At 38.0% G+C, this 23448-nt stretch overlaps 1 long non-coding RNA gene across 1 annotated transcript; it reads left to right on the forward strand.

Annotated features, from left to right (window-relative positions):
- The first annotated feature begins 1763 nt into the window (after nt 1–1763).
- Nucleotides 1764–17069, forward strand: LOC106005445. The gene is made up of 3 exons (XR_001178795.2): nt 1764–2493; nt 3213–3376; nt 16283–17069. It is a non-coding gene; the product is annotated as an uncharacterized LOC106005445 (long non-coding RNA).
- The last annotated feature ends 6379 nt before the right edge of the window (nt 17070–23448 follow it).

A 23448-nucleotide genomic window follows, 5' to 3' on the forward strand; every position in this document is an offset into this window, starting at 1 on the left:
ATCTCTCTAAGAAGTATGTTCTATTTTTTCTCCCTATACTTTCTGCTCCTCTGAAGTGAGAAAAGCTGATCTACCACTCTGGTGGGATAGGGCTGATATTCCACTTCTACTGGGATCTGAAACAGATTAGCCTTTGGGCCAAATGTGGGGTCATGACCCTTCCTATGGCATACTCCACCTCTATTCTAGTAGACTTTGTTCTGAGACTCCTGTTTAACTACTTTAACCATGACATCACATAGCTTAAACATTTACTCTCAAACCTAAGATCCCTAAATCTATCTCCTACCACATCATCTTTTGCCACCCCTTGTAAAAGAAGAATATGTCCTCCTTAAAATTTTACTCAGTGTGGCTTTTATGTCAGGGGACAGTATTACCAATACTGTCAGAAATAGAAAAGGATCGCACCAAGTGATACATTCTTGGCAAAATGCTCCTTTATCTTTTCACACTCTCCTGCTAGAGGACTTTCCAAAACCTGCACTCCTCTCTCTCTGCCCTGATTCAGGGAGGGTTGTTTCAGGGTGTTCATCTGTTTACATGTTAATGGATGTTGTGCTTTTTTCCCCTGGTGTATCCCTTTGGGGTAGGTGAGGAGAATTAATCTGCAAAAAAGTAGAACCACCCATATTCTGCATATTTAGATCTGGCCTTGAAGAGAGGACTACAGATGGGGCTTCCTTCGCTCTAAGCTCTATTATACCCCAAATATCTTCTGTTCTCAAGCAAGGCCAGCTTTCTCCTTTAATCAGCCATATGTCTTTGCTGCATTTTGTTTTGATTTCACCACAGGCAATTTCTAACCCCTTCTCCCCTCTTCCAAAAGAGTGAAGCATTTTCCCCTGATAGATAGAGTTCTTTCTTTTTTTTTTTAAATCTGACTTCATCTCCCCATATGACCCCCCACCCCGGTTCAATATTCCTTTTCTTTATTCCAGCACGCAGAGGCACAGAAGAAAGAGAACCCTGGAATCAGACTGGCTGAGGTTCTAAGGTGAACTCTACTCTAGTAATCATCATCTACTTATTTATTTTTTATTTGAAAGAAAGAGAGAATGAGAGAGAGCTCACGAGAGCGGCGAGGGTCCGAGGGAGACGCCGACTCCCCGCTGAGCAGGGAGCCCGATGCAGGGACTCCATCCCCTGACTCCAGGATCAGGACCTGAGCCCGAAGGCAGCCGCTTAACCCACTGAGCCACCCAGACACCCTCCGTGTGTGATTTTGAGCAGGTCTTTCTCCTTTTCACCCTGAGGGTCTTCCCCTATAAAATAAAGCTGACAATGCTTTGAATAAATGGCGGGGCAGAGAACCCACAGAATTCGTGCTAAGGATAAATAATACACAAATGCTCAGGAAATAACAGCTCCTTTCTCCCTGTTAATAGCTGTATTTTACTTAAGCGTATCCTCAGAGCGAGGCCTTACTCTAGCTTCCGTGCCAGCTAAGTCCCTGCTACCCAGCCGCCTCTGCTTCCTTTCTCCTAGGTTTCACATTCCTCCCGTTTAAGACGACCCCTTGCTCGGTTTTCAGTGAATGTCCCCGGCCTTCCACAAAACGTATTTCGTGGTAGGACTGGTTCATTGCTGAGTAACAACAATCATCATTACCTCAGGCAGTTTCTGAGGGACAGGAAGCCGAGAGGATCTTAACGGTTCTCACACAGAGTCTCAAACAACTGGGTGGGGCTGCGGGGTATTTTCAAGGCTGCGGGTTGGGGGGGGGGGGGGCGGGGAGTGGAGGTCGTAAAACAGCACAGGCGAGTCCTGCGCTCCCAAGGCCGAGCGCTCCTCAGAAACCTTCCGGAAATGGAACAGTCGTAAAGCGAAGGGCGTTTCCCCGCCCCTGCCTTCCCGCTTTCTGGAAGTTGGCCTCGCGCCTCAGCGCTTTTAAGACCGAGCTGCGTGGGTCCCTGTTTTCAATGACTGAAAGCAATCTGAAGGGGATTTTTACTTTTGAGGGAAAAAAAGCTGTTGCTGTACGACAGCTGGTCTTTCGTTAAGACGAGGTGGCTAAGCTAGGTGCGTGACCCCCGCCAAATTGTGGTTATTGGTTGTTTACTGATTTGCTCACGGTGGGTCTACGGTCGGGCTTCTCCGACCCGAACAGGAAATCCCTAGCTTTGGGTCACATTGTTCTAATTTGAGAACTAAATGGTTTGGAGTTCACAGAACCTAAAGGTATTTTTGCTTGGCGGAAGTCTACCGGGTCTGCGGTGAAGCTAAGATTGTCCTCGTGGAGCCACTTTGCGCGCATTCCAGCGGCTGAAAATGTGCCTAGCAGGTGCAGGACTCTGCCCTCTAGTCGGACAGGGACAGCCTGGGCCTGCACCATATTCGAAGTTGATTTTAACAGGTCCTTCATCCGCTATGGGAAGACTAAGCAGCCGTGATGCCGGCCGCTTTGTTTGCTTTTCCAAGTCCACTCATCAGTGTAGAAGACTGACCTGCTTGCACTGGATCAGCAGGCTCCCTTGACCACAGGCTTCTCACGTAAGCTCTGGCTGATTGGAAGTGCTGGGAGGGGGTTGGAAAGACCAGAAGATCGTGAGGTTGAGGTATTTATCCAGATCAGATCACAGCATTAGCTACCTCGAATGCCTGAGGTCCTCTCAGCTCTCCGCCTCAGGTTCCTGAAGCCACGCTTAGGAGAAGGGACTTCCATGTTTATTAACTCCAGGTACCTGATTATCACTTTTTCCCCCCAAACCCTGCCCACAACTTTTTAAGCAGTCCTCTATTAAAGTCTTCTCCATACCCAGTTTAAATGTGTCACCTAACTACCATGAAGTGGCTGGTTTTAAACAGCTTAGCCTCCCAGGCTTCCTGCAGGTGTACATTAACTGTATAGTCATGAGTAATTAAAAATAATTGACTATTGAATTACCTAGTTGTTAGCTGAATGAAACTTAGTGACTGGCAGCAGTTTTCATTTTTAGATCTATGTGAATAATCATTCATTGCCAAAAGCTTCAAGACCTGAATATTAACTAATTGAGGGTCATCAATATTAAACCCCAGTAAAATGCTTCATGATGTAAAATAATGTTAAAAAATTAAGTATTAAATATTGTATTAAGTGCTGTGTGACAAGCATTGCATCAACTGACTTACATTTTTTTATAATTCCTACAAATTTATTTTTACAAAATTTTTATTATTTTAGTCTTCACAACTGTTGTGTGAGATATGTTATTTTTGCCATATGTCAGGTATGGAGACAGGCTTAAGGAGAACAAGTACCTTGCCCCCAGTTCCATGTAGACAGCTACTGATGGAGCTGGTATTCAAACCCAAGCCATCACAATCCAGAGTCTACATGCTACTCAATTTCCTCCTTAATTGATGAGAAGGTAACTAAGAAAAAACGACAAAGGTATGTCTTAATTTAAATGAAAACTATTTGCTAATTTTTGTATGGTCTAAATGGGCTCTTTTGAATTATAAGTTTCAACTGCTTGTAAAACTTCTGTTCGTTCCAAGCTTGTTAGTTGGTTTTGTGCAATAAAGGGAGCCAGAGCAGTTGTGAATTTCAAGTGTGGGTCGTAAGTACAAATAATTCTGAATTCACCAAATACACACACACACACACACACACACCCTTACACACAGGAATCTAACTAACTCCTACAACTACTCAGCAATTCTTCAACTAGGAAGCAGTTGTCTTGGGTCTTTTTATAAATCTCCTTATAAATAATGGTTGTGTTTACACAACCTGGAATACTGGATTTTACCCTGAATGAGTCATTGCTTTGGAATAATGTAAACAGAGCCAGTGTTAAGGAAGAAGATTTCTTTGTTAGTGAAGCTCTGAGCATTTAAGCAGCTGTTTGATTTCACTCCAGAGGTGTTTGCATTTCATTGACAGATGGAGTAATTTCCAAATGGTTTTCAATCAATATATACTAGACAAGTGGTTGAGAATTCTCTCATTTGGGAAGAAAAAAAAGAAAAAAGAAAAAAGTACAGTTTAACCATGGTGTCTTATTTATTTTTTTAGCATCTGTTATTAAATAACTACCACAAAACCACATGCTGAGATGTGAAATTGTATGGAATGGTCCATATTTAAAGATGTTTATTTTCACGTTATTTGGTAGTTCTGTACTCTTTGTTTTTATTTTTGTTTTCTTGAAGAGGAAGCACTATATGTGTCTAAAGCGTGATTTTTGCCTAAATTTATGCCCATGTTACTCTTGGCTTCTCTAAGAACTGTCAAATTATATTTATAAGTGTTACATATCATTCATATATTAGCAATAATTCTATGGGTTTTCAATAAAACCCACAAAACATTATTATTTTTATTTTATATAGCAAATATTCACTTGGATTTACCCACATATTAATCATATTCTTTCTTCTTCATTTCTTTTTGCATTCATCTCAGACCATTTTCCTTTTGCCAGAAATACATTTTTTAGAGTTAATTGTCTCAGTTGCTGGGGGAAAATTCTCTTCTTTCTTTTTCTGTTTTTGCTTGAAAACATTTTTATTTCACATGCATTCATGAAACATAATGGATGGCTATAGAATAGTTTGGCAATTTTTTTTCCAGCACTTTTGGGGTATTATCCCACTGTTTATGACTTTCATTCTGGCTATTGATAAGTTAGCTATTAGCCTCATTGATCTGAATGATAGTGGACTCTGTTCTCTGCTGCCAAAATCCCTTTTGGGGATAGAAAGGATTTTACTCTCAGATGTTGAGGGTGCTACCAGCTGACAGCTTGTGGCTCTCAGCCTTACTGGAAATTGCTCTCAACTGAGCAGACCCACCACAATTAAGTTCATGTCCCACTTTTAGAAGCCACCCACATCTGAAAATCCCTCTGACCCCTAAACCAGGTGATATGAGACACCGCCAGAGTTAAGTGAGGGCCACAGCAGGAAATGGCTGTGGGACAGGGGGTCTTGCCATTTGGGCCATTTGACTTAGCAGACCCCAAGTTAGTAGATGCATTAAAAAAAAAAAAAAAAAAAAAGGGCACAATGTGAAGTTTAAGGTAAGCCAAAATAGAGGAAGCACCTTTAGAGTTCTGAAACAAGGCAATATCATCAGTAGCAGAAAATCATACATCTTTCCAAACCCACTTAAATGTGCTACTTTGCCCTGGCAAAAACTAAGTTTGTGACTACAGGGCACAAAGTGACCATGAATCCAAAAGTTCCCAGTGGAAGCAGGGTTCTGCCCAACACACTAAACTGGGCAGAGCAAGAAGTGATCAATCATAGCTAAAAATGAAATACTGGGATCAAAGCCAAAGCATGGCCAGAGGTGCAAATGTGAGGCACAAAGAGGTGGGCATTTCACCCATTGTGATCTTATTAGTAACAAGCTGATGGAGAAGGAAGAAAGTTGAGTTTGGTTCACAGAAGGGCTATCTCATGACCTTGAATGTGGGTCACTACATGGGCAGAGCCAAAAATGGACTTTGGCCACAATGCATCCTTATTCGGGGATGGTCCTAAAGATGAAATCTATTAGGTGAAATTCCCCCAGTGGGCAGATATTTCGGCAAGGTACCTGATCTTGTTTATGTGGAAAAAGAAGTGTCCTAATGTTAAATGTGAATGGACTCAACAAATAGTTTAGCTGATTAATCAAACATGTAGAAGAAAAAATATTAGAAAATCAGGGACAACAGTCTGGAGCTGAACTATGTGGATAGGCTTTCAGGCTTAAAGAGAGATCTTTGTACCTGAATTACATCTTTTCACCGCCATACAGTATCTTCCAAGGAGGAGGCACTAAACAACAAATAGAGAAAATAATTTGGCCAGCTGACATTGGTCAGCCTCTGTCATCAGCTATCCCAGTGCTGGCATAATGGGTTTGTAAATGTAGAAAATGGTGGGAGGAAAAGAAGTTATACATGGGCCCACAGTCATGGGTTTCTACTCATCAAGGCTGCTGCTAAATATCCAACCTACCAGCAACATTGACTAATGTGTCCCCTTATAAAGGAATATACCTCAAGGATACCAACAATTCATTAGTGGTATAAGTGACCTCCATTGCACCCCCTCTATCCTGAAAGGAACAAAGATTTATTTTGACTTCATAACACATTCGAGGAGTGAGTTTGACTTATCCACAGGGCTTCAATCAACACCATTGTTTAAGGTCTTAGAGAGTTCCAGTGACCCATATGGATTTCTCATATAACACTGCATCAGAACAAGGAACACACCTTGTGAAAAATACTATGGTATGATGGACAAGTATAGGATCCACATCACCCACAGGCCTAAGAGAGTGATTAAATGCTGAGTAATACAGGGGCTTGAGGGAGGGCTAGGGGCTTGAGGGAGGGCTAGGATCTGAGAAAAGAATGTTCAGTGGGTCCATATTTTGTACCACAGGGCATGGGTAAGGCTGTGGATATCAGTAGAAAATTCTGGTACATACCTAAGGCCTTGCCAGTGTAGTTTCGACAGATCAAGAACAAAGTTCATGCCAAAAAACCAAGCAGAGGTAGTGGGAAACTGAAAAGGATATGTGGACCAACCACATCTCCCCCAATGTCATGATGTTTCTCACTTCCTGAGATGGAGGGAAACAGTGAGGAGATCCAGGCCCAGAACAGCCCTAGTAGGCAGTTTGACCTTTAAATTGATGAATTTAAATCCTGGATGGAATTAATAAGTTTTAATTACTTGTCACTGTTTAAACCAGAAGAGACCATACTGCTTTTCAGTGGCAAGATTAGGAGGCTTTTCACATCTGCAGAAGTGGGGACAGCAGAGCTAAGTTGAGCTCACGAGCAGAATAGGTAAATTTGCACTTCTGCATGGCTAAGCTGTGATGATTTCAAAACATTCCATGTGTAATCTTACATGTGGGAGCCCCGACAAGCAGCTTTCAGAACTTCCTGAGACCCAGCTCAGGATTAGCCACCATAGTCCGATCTCATCCCTAGGCGAGGGAGAATTTAAACAAGAAAAAAGAGAGAAATCCGTCTCATTTTAAAAATATGAATCCAGGGGCACCTGGGTGGCTCAGTGGGTTAAAGCCTCTGCCTTCAGCTCAGGTCAAGATCCCAGGGTCCTGGGATGGAGCCCCGCGTCAGGCTCTCTGCTTAGCAGGGAGCCTGCTTCCTCCTCTCTCTCTGCCTACCTCTCTGCCTACTTGTGTTGTCTGTCAAATAAATAAATAAATAAATCTTTAAAAAAAAACACATGAATCCGGTTTTGGGTTTTTTGTTTTTTTTTTTTTTTTTTTTTGGTTTTTTTGTCACCACCCAAATGCAATTTAATGATTCACTTACAGGCAGAGACACCTTTACAAAACACTCCAAAAATTCTCCAGAACTCATCCTCATAAGTTACTAGTGGGAATGCAAAATTGTTTAGCCACTGTGGAAGATGGTTTGGCAGTTCCTCAATAAGGTAAACATAGAATTACCCTATAATCTAGCAGTTCCACTCCTAGGTATACCCAAAAGAGTTAAAAACAAATACTTGTACACAAGTATCGTAGCAACACCACTCACAATAGCCTAAAGCTGGAAACAACCCAAATGTCCATCAACAGAAGAGTGGGTGCATTGAATGAGCTATACCCATACAACAGGATATTATTCAGCCACAAAAAGGAGTGAAGTTCTAAAATACACACTACAGGGGCACCTGGGTGGCTCAGTGGGTTAAAGCCTCTGCCTTCTGCTCAGGTCATGATTTCAGGGTCCTGGGATCAAGCCCCGCATTGGGCTCTCTGTTCAGCAGGGAGCCTGCTTCCCCTTCCCCCTCTCTCTGCCTGCCTCTCTGCCTACTTGTGGTCTCTGTCTTGTCTGTCTAATAAGTAAAAGCTTTAAAATACACACTACAATATAGATAAAGCTTAAAAACATGCTAAATGGACAAAAACAGAAACAAAAGGCTACAGATTGTATGATTTCCCTTATTTGAAATATGTCTAGAATAGACAAATCCTTGGATACAGAAACAGATTTGTGGTTTCCAGAGGCTGCAGGAGGGTATAAATAAGGGGTGACTCCTGATGGGTATGGGGAGGAGAGAATATTCTGGAATTAGATAGTGGTGATGGTTACAAAACACCATGGATGTACTCCATGCCCCTGAATTACACACTTTAAAATGATTTAAATTAGAAATTTTGTATGTATACTTTACCACATTAAAAAAAAAAAAAAAAAAAAAAAAAAAAAAAAAAAAAAAACCACTCCAGAACTCAATCAGTAGGTATTTTTCTTGTTCTCGCCAAACCATTTTAGGTCTCAAGGAAAGATTTCTGCAGTACTGGCTGAAATGGGTCACCAGTTTCTCCTTGTGGGAGGCAACCCAAGACTGTGACTACACTAAATGAAGCTGGTCAGCTGTTTTACAAGGAAAACACCTGGCACCAAATCCTGGGCTCTCTAAAGAACTGCTAGCTAAGCCTCTTCCCCAGGGTAAATTCAGGGAGAAGCGCTATGAGTCTGAGCTTGCCAGGTTCATGTGGGCCACACCCAGCAGTTAATAAGTTGTTCGGAACTCTACTTGCCCCATCTTAATAACTAGTTCTTTTCCCAGCTTGTAGGTTCCCATAATCATGTGGCCACTCAAATGAGAACAGCGAAAACCACTAACAATTTGGAGACGAGACAGAGTCCAGAAAAGGAAGCAAAGTCATGAAAATATAAATTTAGCTTGAGGTGTTCCACGAACACCAAGCAGAGGCCTAGAATTAGGACTTGTTCTAAATTTCAAAATTGACAAAGTAGTGGCTTCTCTGAAAGCAAAGTCATTTGGGTAAGGAAATCTCTCAAGTTGGCATCTGGATGAGCACAAGGGAATTGACTAAAGATTGCAAAACTTTCAGAATTCCAAACAAAAGGTGTTGGTCCATCTGGTGACAACTGGTCAGGACAGTTTGCCATAACATAAACCTGCAAAAACCAACCTGCGGGTAGCAGAGGAAACTGTAGCATCCTCTACCCCAAAATGGTGGTTAAGAGCACTTGTTTTTAAGTTAGGACCAGGCCAAAAAAAAAAAAAAAAAAAGACAAACAAATATTGGAGGAAACAAACAAACATACAAATACTGGAGAAGTAGGCAGGAGCCAGATGATGTCAACCTTGAAGTCTGGGATTTATTCTAAGCCCAATTAAAAGTTATTGCAGAATTTTAAGCAGAAAAGTTGACATAATATAATTTATGTTAATAAAAGGTCACTCTCTCTGGTTGTGGTGCAGAGGATAGGCAGGTTGCAGGAATTTGAGGCAAGAATCATTGCCAGGACAGAAGACCAGAGGTTGATAGCTTGGACAAGGGAGTAATAGTAGAGCTCTAGACAGGTGGATGGATTGGGAATGTCTTTAGGGGAAAAATCTATAAAGCATGCTGATAGAATGTGTGGAACGGGAATAGAAAGAGGGGAGTCAAGAGTGACTTCTACATCAAGAGGAAGGCTGTAACACCTGGACATTTTGTTGCACTAGGCAAAGCCAGTGTCCACCCTCTGGGAAATCTAGTATGCATTTGCCCCTTCATTTCTACAAGGTTGTGCTACCAATACAAGGTTAAGTCAATGTGATTTTTTTTTTCTAAATCTTTGCTAATACGAGAAATGAAAATGGTTTCTCTATTATACTTTTTAAATTAATAAGGAGGTAAAACATGTGTTCATATAATTGTTGACAATTGGTGTCTCTTACATTTGTTAATCATCTGTTTTCTTTCTTACTGGTTTGTGAGATTTGACCACCAATCCCTTGGATGCCCTTTGTCTCCCTTAGACCTCCTAAGATTGCCCTCCTCTTATTTCCCTGACAACTCTGGCTCTGTTGCCTCTATTTCTCTATATTCTGCCCTGGCCCCACTTCCACCTCACCAAGCTTCTACTCTCAGTCCTCTTCTTTCTATGATGTTTCTCAATGATCTCTTCTATTTACGTAATTCAGTGATTTCCTCTAAATTAATCGTCCTATAATCTCTATATCCAACCATGATCTCTTTCCAGATGTTCAAGCTGATGGTTCCCACTGTCTACTCTGCATTTTCATCTCTATGTCCAGCAGACAACTTCATTAAAACATGTCTAACAAATATCACAGGCCCTCATTTCCTCCAGCCAACTTCTTATTTCCTATTTCTATTCATAGTACCAAACTCATCTGAATTTCTCAGACTATCACTTCCCTTATTCATTTCTTCTTCTTCTTTTTTTTTCTAAACAAATATGTATAGAGCGTCTGCTATTTGCCTGGCACTGTGCTGGCCCTAAAGATTTGCCCCTTAATTTCTTTTCCTGTATTAATTCTGTTATTATATCTTGTGAATTTTCTCTTTGTGATAATATTTCAAAGTTATTGCCTCCTTTCTTGTTTTTGTTCCTCTTGCTGCCCTCATAATGCCTAGTCTCCCCATCATATGTTTATATCTCATCCATAACAACACCATATTCCTTCCTCCTCTCACCTGAGCAAGATGAATCACCCTAAAACAGAACGCTAATCATCTTACTTCCTCCCTCAAAAACCATCTTCGGTAACACAATTACAAGTAAAGAAATATCCCAACCCTTCAGCCAACATTGATGACCTTAGACCATATCTCTTATTCATCCCTGCTCTCCATCCAGCTATGAAAGCACAAGCATATTTGGCTTTCCTCCAGCTTTTTGTGTCTTACTGCTTTATTAAATATATCTTTTTTATTAAGATATAATTTATATACATTAAAATGAAAAGTATAAAATGAAAACTTGCTCATGCAGTTTGATCAATTTTGACAAATGTCTACACTCATGAAACCCATACCACACAAATCAAGATACAAAATATTTCCAGTACCCAAAAAGTTCCCTTTGCTCATTTCCAACCAACTCCCACCCCAGCCACAGGCAAATGCTGTTCTGATTTCTATCAACATAGATTAGTTTTGCCTTTTCTTGAATTCTCTATAAATAGAATCATATATAATATACTTTTTTGGGGTCTAGTTTCTTTAGCTAAACATAATGCCTATAGAATTCATCCCTATTTTTTTATGTGTCAATGATTGATTCCTTTTTTATTGCTGAGTAGAATACCACGCTGTGAATATACCACAGTTTGTTTATTCACACTGCTGTTTATGAACATTTGGGCTGTTTTCAGTTTGAGACTCTTATGAATAAAGCTGCTATGAATATTCACTTACAAGTCTCTTTGTGGAAACATGATTTCATTTCTTTTGAATAAAAATCCAGGAAAAGAATTTGGGGTTCTATGATATGCATATGCTTTCTTTAGAAGAGATTTTTACACAGTGTTTCCAAATGGTTTTGTCACTTTACTCTCCCACCATCATGTCTGGGAGTTCTATTTTCTCCACATTCTCTCAGACCTGTTATTGTAAGTCTTTTTAATTTCATCCATTAATTTCATCTAATTATTGTGAAGTGGTAACTCAGTGTGATTTAATGTGCAATTCCCTGACAGCTCATGATGTTTACCACCTTTTACAATTTGTAGATTTAATTTTGTAAAATACCCTTCAAGTTTTTTTTCCAACTTCATTGGGTTTATGTCATTTTATTGATTTGTAGTTGCTCTTTATATATTCTAGATACACATCTTTTATCAATGTATGTATTTAGAAATATTTTCTTCAATCTGAATTTTACCTTTTTATTTTCTTAGCACACATTATGATTAGCAGAAATTCTTTATTAGACAAAGTCCAATTTTTCATATTTTTCCTTTTAATGGTAATGCTTTGTGGAGTCTCTTTTGTTTTTGTGGCATCTCTTTAAGAAATCTTTGCCTACCTAAGTAAGTATAAATTCTGATGCTTTTTATAGATATTAATGGGATGACTTTAAAAGTTACATAAAAATAGAAAGGATTTAGAATATCAAAAGCTATCTAAAACATGCAAAGCAAAATAATAGGACAAAAACTACCTGATTTCAAAATCTCCTACCAAACAATAGTAATCAACATAGTAAAATGGTATTTATGTAAGGATTGACCAATAGATCAGTGGAAGAGCATGAGATTGTGAAATAGAACCACATGTACAAGATCAGTTGATTTTTGATAAGGAAGCCAAGACAATATAAAGTATATGAGAAACTCTATTCAGCAAGTTGTTCTAAATGACTAGATAAATATATTGAAAAAATAAACATTGCGCCACACACAAAAATTTATTTGCAATGGATCATATGGCTGACGATGAAAACTGAAATTATAAAGCTAGAAAAAAAAAATCTCACTAAACCTAAAGGTTTCTCCCTCATAATTTTGTTTTGACAGATTACCCATATTTCAAGGCTGAACTCAGATATAACCTTCTTCATGAAGCCTTTTCTTACCACCCCTATAAAAATAAATGCTACCTCATCTAACTTTTAGAGCACTTTCCTTATACCATTTTAAACATTGTATTATGGTCAAGTGTGTACATCTGTGCATATCATAATGATCCTTCATAACCAACCTTCTATAACCATCCTTCATAGCCAGCCTCCCATAATGTGTTCCTTGACCATATCTTGTTCTTCACTGAATGCCCTGGACCATGCAGCAGAGTATTCACCTATAGTAAAACATAAAATGATCTTGAAAATGTAATTCCATACCAAAGTATTAAAGAGAAAAAGGAAAGGAAGAAAAAAAAAAAACCCTGCTGATTTCTTGTAGGCTAGGGAGAGGGGCAGTAAGATATAGGTAAAGTAAATTAAATGCAAATGAATTTTAATAAGTGTATAATATATATCTACACAATTAGCAATCACTCTCCAGTGAGGTCATGACTACAAAATTGGATAGGGCCTTGCCATGAGCAACTACAAAGCCCTTATAAAAAAATAATGTAAGCTTTACAAGCTTTTCTTTTGATATAAACTAAGAACTAAGTAACTCTCTGGAGAAATCAATTGGCAATAAATGTGATATTCCCCAAAAGATATCCTGTATACTTCTGTTTATAGAAAAAGCTATGAGCTCAGTATTGTAAATAATTTCATTATCATTCCCATTGTTGCATATTTTCTCTGAAAGATTATTTATATATTTATGTAACTACCAGTTTCATTAAAAATGTTTATTATTTATTAAGTACATATTTATTATTTTATATCTATTACATACATATGTATATGTATTTCTTTAGTAACTCTTCTTGTATTTTCTCAAACAAAAGTCAGACACTAATGTATACACCTTCATGTATCAGTCTCACTTGGAAGGGAGTATGGCTTAGCAAAAGAACAGTTCTGAAGAGCATGACAGGACAGAGAGAGATGATAAAGAATCGAAAGAACTGCTCAGATTTTTAATTTCAGTTGAACAATAAGGGAGCCAATTAAAATCTCAACTTATTTGTGAGACTCAATTAATAGCTGTCTCAATATATTCTCTGAAATCATACCTCTGTTTCAAAGACTGTGGATCATTCCAGTTATGTTGGTATCTTTCTTTTTATATAAAAATATATTTGTGTTTGTAGGTAAAATATTTTTGAATGACTAAGAAAAATAATCTAAGAATGGCTGCAGCCTTATTGTCATGGTACATTTATTTTAAAATACACATGGTCTGTAAAGTACTTAAAAGAATGAAGTGATTACCATCCTGTTATTATTACCATCACTGCTGTTAATAAGATTCTGCAGAAACAATGAAATAGAGGGCTAGGCCATCATTCATACTCCTGATGTGATTTCACAGCCCTCAGCCACCTTCCTGGTCACTCCCTCATCCTCCCCCAGACTTGGTTTCTCCTGGATTTGCAGTGTGTCCTCAAGTCAGCAGGGATAATGAGGAACCAGTATGAGTACTCTTGGTCCTTTTCCTGAGAAGCCTTTGAATATTTGAAGCTTTTCTTTCTCTCTTTAGAGTTCATTTTCTCAGAACAAAATTCCTAATCCCTTTAAGTGGTCTTTATCTGATAGGTTTTTTAGAAATAACACCTCCTGGTTTCCATTTACACATAGTGTAATTTAACTTTTAAAGCAAAATTTTCCTTGCCGTTTATTTACTTTCCATGTTATACATTAATGTATATTCTTCCCATAAAAATTAGTTTAATTTACATAGTTGTCATTTCAGAAACCAAACCAAAGAGATTAAGCATTCCCCTTCAAAAACTCATTGTTTATCCTTGTTATTTTTGATATAAGATTTTCATCTATGTTTTGGTCCTAATACCAGTAAGTAAGGAAGAAAATTTAATTGCACTTTCATATGAGAAAATTCAGAAAAATTAGGATAGAAAATACTTCTAAGAGCATCATTTTATAAACATTCTTGTACATATAATGGATTACCATGTAATTCCTTATATATACCCTGGTTGTGTTATCTGAAATACTTCTACTATTTATACTTTTTTTTAATTGAGATAAATAGACATGTAACATTATATTAGTTTCAGATATAAAGGATGATTTGATATTTGTATATGTTGTGAAATGAAAGCCATAATTAATTAATGTCCATCACCACACCATTACAAATTTTTTTTCTTGTGATAAGAACCTTTAAGATCTACTGTCTTACCAACTTCAAAAAAAGCCAATACAATAGTGTTAACTATAGTTACCATGCCACACTGTACATTACATCCCCAGGACTTACTTATTTTATAACTGGAAGTTTGTCTCTTTTGACCCCTTTAACTCATTTTGCCCACCTCCCACCCCTCTGCCTTTGGCAACCACCAATCTGTTCTCTGTATCTGTGAGTTTCTGATTCTTATGGATTTGTTTTGTTTTGTTTTTTTGTTGGTTAGATTCCCCATATAAGTGAGATCATACATTATTTGTCTTACTCTCACAATTTATACCTTTATTCAAAAAAGTAAACTATGGGACGTCTGGGTGGCTCAGTTGGTTAAGCGTCTGCCTTCAGCTGAGGATATGATCCCAGAGTGCCGGAATGGCAAGCCCTGCTTTGGGCTTCCTGTTAGGTGGGGAGCCTGTTTCTCCCTCTGCCTTCTGCTCCCCTTGCTTGTATTCTCTCTGTCAAATAAATAAATAAAATCTTTAAAACAAAACACAAAACCCACATATTTAAAAAATTTAAAAAATAAAATAAAACATAAGGAAACTATCCTTTTGCTACTGTTAAAAAACAAATTTTTTTCTGAAAGAAATTCTGAATTTTGAATAGTGCATCTTTGCTAATACATTTCTGTGTCTTTAAATATTTATTTATTCAAAGTAACTTTAAGTGACTGAAGATGTATACTCTGAATATGTATACATATTCCTCCCATGGAATTAAATATACCTTCTATATTGATTCATGTCTGCTGTGGCATGTGACTTGTGAAGTCTGGGAGATGGAATGGGGAGAAGGTTTGAAGGCATATATGAAAACTGTGGAAGAATTTCTTAATAACATGAATATGGAAAAAAAGTTTTAAAATTGTTATCTGTCAAGGCACAAACCTTGATTGGATGTCAGTTTCAATGCTCATTTAAATATTTCATACATTTCACATCTCAAGTTACAACAGAGTATGTTTTTAAAACATCACTCAGAGCATGAAGTCATATGACTGAGAAAGCTAATGATTTTATTATTAGTCTCATTGCTCATATATATAATGTTCAATTATTATTTTCTCTTAATGATAAAGAAAAAGAACTTCCTAGGAGCTGAATGAATCTGGCTAAAACTGGGGACATGATGATTTACTCACTTATTCCTAATTCAACGTTCAGTTCATTATTTCAGTTAAGCTATAATGAGAATCTTAGTCCAGGCTGAACACTTCATAGGACCAGATACTAATATGCATTCAATCATAAGACATTATTTTTTAGTCTATTCAGTATATCCCCACCCCAATTTAATGTACAGTTCCCAAGACCTCAGCGTGTCCTATTTCTGCATGCTGAAAATATCTTTAGCCTAATCTTGTATTTTTGCCTGAGTCAGATAATTTATTCTTAAGTATGGCATGCTTCCCTCAAGTTACAAAGGAAAACATTTTTAAAAATAGGTGTAGCAAAAAGGAAAAAAAAAATTCCACATGTCTACAAGTAAGTCAAGGCTATGAATCTCCCAAATGATAAACTAGTTACCTGCTGGGGCATGCTAGGATCTCATTTTTATAATTCATCATATAATTAGCCATGTTCAGTGTCTTTCAGCACTATGTCAGACTATATGTCATGACAAGGATAGTTTAAATTTTATTAAAGTTTGCTTTAGAAAACAGTGTACCTTATAAGTAAAAGAGAATGACTTTATACAATATTAATGAGAGCCAGAAATGGAAAGGGCACTCTGCTAGGCCAACAGTAACCAAAAACATGGCCTTTTTTTTTTTTTCCAGGAAAGTTACAGTCCAGTGGAAGAATGGGGATGAATATAAATCATTGTGATACAGAGCATGGTCTACGTGGCAAAAGCAATGTCTAAAGAGTGATTAATTTTGACAGGGGTGGGGGTTGAGAAAAGCTTCCCAGAAGGAAGTAACATTGAATTTGGCCTCAGAGGATCAATTAAGCAGAGAGAAGGGAAAGAACCCTGAAGACTGGGATTGGTAATTTCAATAGAGATGCAGAGTCAGGAAAAAGTAAGGCATATTTAGGGGGCAAAATTGTGTATTATGGGTAAAACACATGGAGACTCAGAGCATGAGGGTATTTGAGAAGTTGAAGGGCCTTGAGGAATGAGGGGAGGAATGTAAACTATAATCGATACTTTAAGCAGGGAAATAGCACAGTTACTGACCTATCAGTTTGGGGTCTGGCAAAGACAGTTTTAGTGGCAGTGTTTAGGAACAGTTAGAATTTAGACTGACCTGAAGCAGACAAACCAGTGAGAAGTTGGTTGCAGTGATTTGTTAAAGAGAAAAACTGGATAACCATGGGCTGCAGCTGAGGAAGTTGCACTGAGAACAGAAGAGGGTAGATGTTTAAGAGACTTTAAAAGTGTTATCAATAGGATTTGGTGACAAATGTCAAAAAAGCGAGAGGGAGGAGGAGCCAAAGACAATCCCCAAGGGTTCTGGCCCCATGGGTTGGATGAAGAACAGACACAGTCAAAAAGCGAGAGAGAGAGAGAAAGAGAGAGAGAGAGAAAGAAAGAGAGAGAGAGAGAGTGTGTGTGTGTGTGTGTGTGTGCGCGCGCACGTGCGCTCGGAGGGGAGGGAGGGGCAGAGGAAGAGGAACAGAAAGAATTTAATCAGGCTCCACGCCCAGCACAGAGCCCAGCACGGTTCTCAATCTCATGACCCTGAGATCATGACCTGATCCAAAATCAAGAGTCCTACCCTCAACTGACTGAGCCACCCAGGTGCCCCAGCCTAGCCTTCTTTCAAAGCTTAGGTCACATCCGACTACCTATTCCCAGATTTCCTGCACTATACTCCATGCTCGGCCAGAATTCATCACTTCTGTGCTTGCACAAAATGGTTTCTTTACTTCTGCGTTTTGTCATCACTTAAAAGTGATTACTTACATGTTGGTTTCCCCATGGTAGGCAAGTGCCTTGAGACACCATGTTCCACTAGTCTCTGTATTTTCCTTAAAACTCAATATGGTTACTAGCAACAAATAACCTTTACTGTTATTTCCATGTGTGACATTTCTGGATATTGTCCAGAATATCTGGTCCAAAGAGAGGCAGTATAACAATGATCCTCAAAGTGTGCTGCATATGTTACTGGGGAAATATGGAAAGCAATTTTAAGTATGGAAAGATTTTCCATGGTTTCTGTTTTATATTTATAAAATAGAGTAATAACCCAGAAATAAAAATAGGATGAGTATGAGTTAGTGATATTTGTAAACTATGTAAATTAATCTCAAACATATTATGTTGAAGAAAGAAGCCAAACATGAAAAAAAAAGAAGCCAAACATATAACTTCATTTCTATGAAATTCACAAACAGTAAAAATTAATCTATGTTGCTAGAAATCAGAACAGTGGTTGCCTGTAGAAACAATATTTTACTAGACGGGTGTGCAATTTCTAGAGTCATGGAAATATTTTATATTTTTATTAGGTTATTGATTTTATAGGTTTATATCATTTTTCAAAAGTCATTGTATTGTATCCTTAAGTTTCATATGTTTCATTCCAAGTAAACTTTATCTTGATTAAGGAAACAAAATTCAGGAAAATTCAAATATCATCTTGGTTTAATTGATACCAAGGAGTTTTTCTTATCAATTTTATTAGAGTATGATGATAGAATTATGTAAGAACATGTTCATAATATTTAGAGATATATGCCAAAGTATATATGGGTGACATGATATGATATAGCTATCATAGATTACTTTGAAATAATTCATCAGATATGAAAATGATACAAAAAGAGATAATTAAAGCAAATGTGTCATAATATTGATAAGTGTGGAATCTGGGTGAGGAGTATGTAGGAGTTCATTTTATTATACTCTCTAATTATGTATATATTTAAATTTTTAAAATAAAAATAGATTTTATAAGAACAACTTACCAAAAATCAAATTACCATGTGGATAATATTAAATTAAACCCTATACTCAATCCAACAGCAAATTCTGTTGCCTCTAACTTGAAAATGTATCCATAATACATCATTTTTCCTCCCTCCCTCACCACAACACACATAATGTTACCTCCCAGGGTCCAACCACCTTCATCTCTCAGCTGTACTGGGTCAATAATCTCCTGACCATTCTTCCTATGTCCAGTTATTCCATGGAGTCTATGGTCCACATTAAATTCAGAAATATTCTTTTTTTAAAGATTATTATTATTATTTATTTTAGAGAGACAGAGTAAGTGGGGCAAGGGGCAGAGGGAGAGAATCTCAAGCAGACTCCCCACTGAATGTGGAGTCCAATGCAGGACTTCATCCCATGACACATGAGGTCCTGAGCTGAGCTGAAACCAAGAGTTGGATCCTTAACTGACAGAGCCACCCAGGCACCCCAGAACTATGTCTTTTAATACCCAAGTTCTCCGTAATTCTCTATGCTCCATTCACACTGGTTTCCTGGTATCTCCAAAAAAAAAAAAAAAAGAAACCCAGAAAGTAAAAACAAACAGACAAGATAAGCCAAGACTCAGCCTACTTCAAGGTCTTTGAACTTGTTTTTTTTTTTTCCCTCTGCATAGAAGCTATTTCCCCAAAGAAACTACAGGTTTCACTTCCTCATCCTCTGCTCAAATGTCACAGGATCAGAGAGGCTTTCTTTGACCTCTCCATACGAACTAGCACCATCTTGCCTATGCTATGTACCTTCCATTCCCCTTTATTTGCTTTATTTTTCTTCTAGTCCTTCATCACTACTTGGCATATTATATACTTTTTCATCTGCCCTCTCTGACTAGAATGCAATCTTCCTGGGGGCAGTTTTATTCACTGGGGCGTCCCTACCACCTTAACTAGTGTAAGGCTCAGAGCAGATACACAATAAATAGTCATTGTTGAAAGAAGAACCAAATGGGCCCCAGTGCCACCTTTGACTTCAAATTTATAAATTTAGCTTAGAACTTTGAACAAAAGGAAGTCCATTCCTCTCCCGTAAAACAATGTCACCTGCCCAGGGGCAGGATGGAGAAGCCATGGCAAATTAATTCACCTATGACGTGGCCACAAGATTAGAAGAATAGACAAGATCTCAAACTAAAGAATGGCAGGTCTCATGGGACTCCATTGGGCCCACTCATCTTCTAGGAATGATTCACTCCTCTCTGGCAAGAATTGGGTGGTTGTGGAGGGGAACGCCTATTCTTTCCTCCTAATCCCAAGAAGGCCAAATTCCCATTTGTGGACCAAAGGAGAAATACTGGGAAAAGAATAGAACATTTCCTACCACAATGAAGATAATGATGATGACTATAATAAAGAAGATAATGATGGGCCTTTTCCCAACCTCAATTTCCTTCTAGGCCTATCAGAAATAAATTAGATTCCAGGAAAATGGGCAGAGCACTGCTTTTTGCTTCTCCATGTTTATTCTAAGCCCAAGGGCTCTACCCACCCACCCACAGATATGCACACAAAGACAACTGGGTGTATTGTGTTGAAGGAGATGATGATCCTTTCAAGGAAGAATATGACTAAATGTTAGAGAGGACAGTGATGATTCAGATTTGTGGCAACAAGTATATACTTGAGAATTTTCTAGAACCAAACCAGATTAGCCTTACAATTTACTAACTGTATAACCCTACACTTTGTTTAACTGATTCTGCATCTTATCTGTAGAACACATAAATAATGCCTCCTGGATAGAGGAATAAATATATATATATATATAATATATATATATATATTATATATATATATATATATCACACCTAGAAAAGTACCTGACACATGCAGGAACTCCATATTATCTATATTTTGTTTTCTACAATCAATATTAAAATCATGTTTTGTGAGAGTCCAAATGTTTCAGGATTCCTTTTCCTTTAATGCCTGTAGCTCTTGGTCACACTGCTTTCAAAGAATGGAGATGTAGACCAGATGAAGAGTGGTAGGCAGCAAAGCAAAGTTTATTGGACAGTAGTACAAAGTTCCTAAAGAGGGAGGGGACCTGAGAGGGTTGCCACCAGAATTTCCAGGTTTAGGGGGTTTTATGAGATTGTTGGTGGACTGTTTCAATCTGATTAACCTTCCATGCCTTTTACCCAGTCAGGTTTTTTCCCACACGTTCATCTATCTATCAGGTAGTTGTTCACATGGAAAAGGGCGGGGAACTCCTTCCAGGATGATGTAAAATCTTTTTAAGGGGGGTTTCTTCTTAGACTTTATGGAGGGGAGGGGATCCCTTATCCCTGCCTGTCTTTCTTCTGACTATCCTTCATTATAAATGTTCTGATTATATTTTTCCTCACTATAAACCATGGATTAATTTTACTTGTAGTAATGATAAACAGGAATTTTGCTTTGTAATTATTAATACAGGGACTCTGGTGTATCCAATGGAAAGTGGCGATGTTCTTAAATTCCTTATTAAAAAATAAAGTGCGTTCCACAGCTTAACCCCTCCTCCTGATAATTTTTTGCTAGATGTTCAATAAGGAAAGAATGACAGTGATACTGTAACACTAAAGATTTACTTCCCATTGTCTTTTCATGAAGACATCAGGTAAAACATTTGTGAAGGAGGAGCTTTAAGACAGTAGCTGGAATCCAATATCTAAGTTCCATCTGCAACTGAGCTATTGGCGAAGATAACTTTATTTTGGCAACTCATGAGAAAAAGGAAGAATCAGGCATAAGGTGCTAGGATACCATTCAGCAGCTCTAAATGCTAGCATAGGATCTATCCAACATCTCCTGTTAATGATTTGGATAGAGAGTAAGGTGGCATGCATATCTAATCTGCCAGGACCACAAAGAATGGCAAGGTAATGAATGGCACTGTGGTCAACTGGAGAGTTAAAAAGACCAGGACAGGTGGAATGCTGGACTATCTCTTATGAGCTGTCATAAGAGATAAATATTGAATGATGTCTATAAAAGTGTAGAATGATGTAAATAGCAAAAGTACCATACAATAATTAATCATTCATCCAGCTCCTTTGGTAAGAGATGCAGATATGTTCCTCACAATATGTATTTGGTCTAATTGAGGAAACAGAACCGCAAAAATCAAAGTGCAGTGATGGGCATATTCATTTAAGTACAGAGAAGTAACATCAAACTCATCCAGTGGACAGCAAAGGGATAAAGGCCAGTGAAATAGGTTCTCAAGCTGAGTAGGTTTTTATTCCAGCTGGAGATGAAATAGAGGGAGACACACAGATGAAAGTTAGTTTGGCGTATGCAGAAAATTTTGAGCACTACACACAGAGTAGGAAATTGTGAGAGGTGATACCAGAGAAACAGAGTAAGCCATAGAGACACTAAGTCATGCAGAGGAGCGGGACTTACATCATAGGCATGAAGAGCTAAAGCAGAGATACAACCAGGAGTTGACCGGTTCAGACTGTGTTTCATGTGGATCATGCAGGAAGTAAGTGGAAGATGAGTATGATGGGAAGGAAAAAGGGACAGAGGAAAGAGAGAAGACTGGGGGCACAGACCCAGGTCAGAGGCATCAGAGACTTAAATTAATACAGTGCTGTTACTGTGGGTGCTCTAGACTCTAAGATCTAGAAAGAAGACCCAAAGTTCATTAAAAAACAAAACAAAAAAAAGGGAAAAGATGGTCCAAGGAATACAGAGAAAGCTTCAAGAGTCCTGGGTCATGGAAACCACAGAAATAGAGAATTTTAAAGAGGAAGAAACGACTTACAGTATTACATGCCACACATAAGAGGACTGTAAAAATGACCTTCAGATTTCAGTCAGATTGTTAGACTTAATAGGAACAATTTCAGTAAAGCGGTTGACATGGAAGACACATTAAAGTGTATTTTTAAAAAAAATAAATGGAAGATGAGTAAGTGCAGCATGCACTTTCTTTTAAGAATCTTGGTAATAAAAGAAAGAGGTAAGGTAGTAGCTACAAGAGAGATTCTGTTTCATCTGTAATGGAAGAGATTTGAAACAATTTCAAAGCAAGGGTGGTGAAACCAATGAAAGAGAAGAGAATGAAAAAAAAAGATAAAGCAAGGTCCTAGGGGGAAAAAAAAAGAATAAATTACATGGGTGGAGAGGTTAGTTTTGATAAAAAGAGGGTCTTCATACCCTGTAAAAGAAGGGGAGAAGGGAGGAAGGTAAGTTGGGGCCAAGCCAATGGCTAGGGCTCCATGGGAAGTTAAAGATGACCAATTTTCTCAATGATATATTACTGCTGTGGTGGTAATTCTTAAGTCCCACATTTCTTTGGGGTTTTTAACATGTGTTTTGGGGGGTTTTGTTTGGCTTTTGTGTGGTGGTGTTTTTGTTGTGTTTTTTTGTTTGTTTGTTTTTGTTAATTAAACCATATTAATGCAAGATTCAGGAGTCCTGACTTGACAATATGACTTCTAAAAAAAGATCCTAGGAGCCAAAAAGATAACAGTAGTGTAAAAAACAAAAAACAAAAACAAAAAACAAACAGGGGCCCAATATACTTCCATATAAATAGACATTCAGGTCATATTCCAATTATGTTCTGTTTTGGAGGATCACATTAAAGAAAGACATTAGGAAATAAGGTCATGTTTAGAGGGATATTTAATGACTGTAATTCCATAAACCTACTTAACAAAAAACAGATAAAGGAGATTGGTATTTACCCCAGAAAAGGAAAATTTAGAGATGAAACTATCATTAAGCACAGGAAGTATATTTGCTCTAAAGTGCTGCAAGGAGCAGAAGCTAGATAGGACAGAAAGATAGGTTTTATTTTAAGAGACGGAAACACTCATTAACGAAGTCACCCAATTCTTCATCACTGAAAGTTGTAAGAGGTTAGATGACCAAAAAGCAGGAAGCTTGTAGCAGGAAACCTGCATTTGGAAAAATGTGGTTATCTTCCAATGTTAGGTTTCTATAATATTGTTTTTAAACATCATTTACCCATTTTTGAGAGGTTATGAAATGAGATATAGAGCATATC

This window comes from Mustela putorius, unplaced genomic scaffold (genome assembly GCF_011764305.1).
Source record: "Mustela putorius furo isolate JIRA1106 unplaced genomic scaffold, ASM1176430v1.1 tig00000640_pilon_pilon_pilon, whole genome shotgun sequence".
Lineage (NCBI taxonomy): Eukaryota > Metazoa > Chordata > Mammalia > Carnivora > Mustelidae > Mustela > Mustela putorius.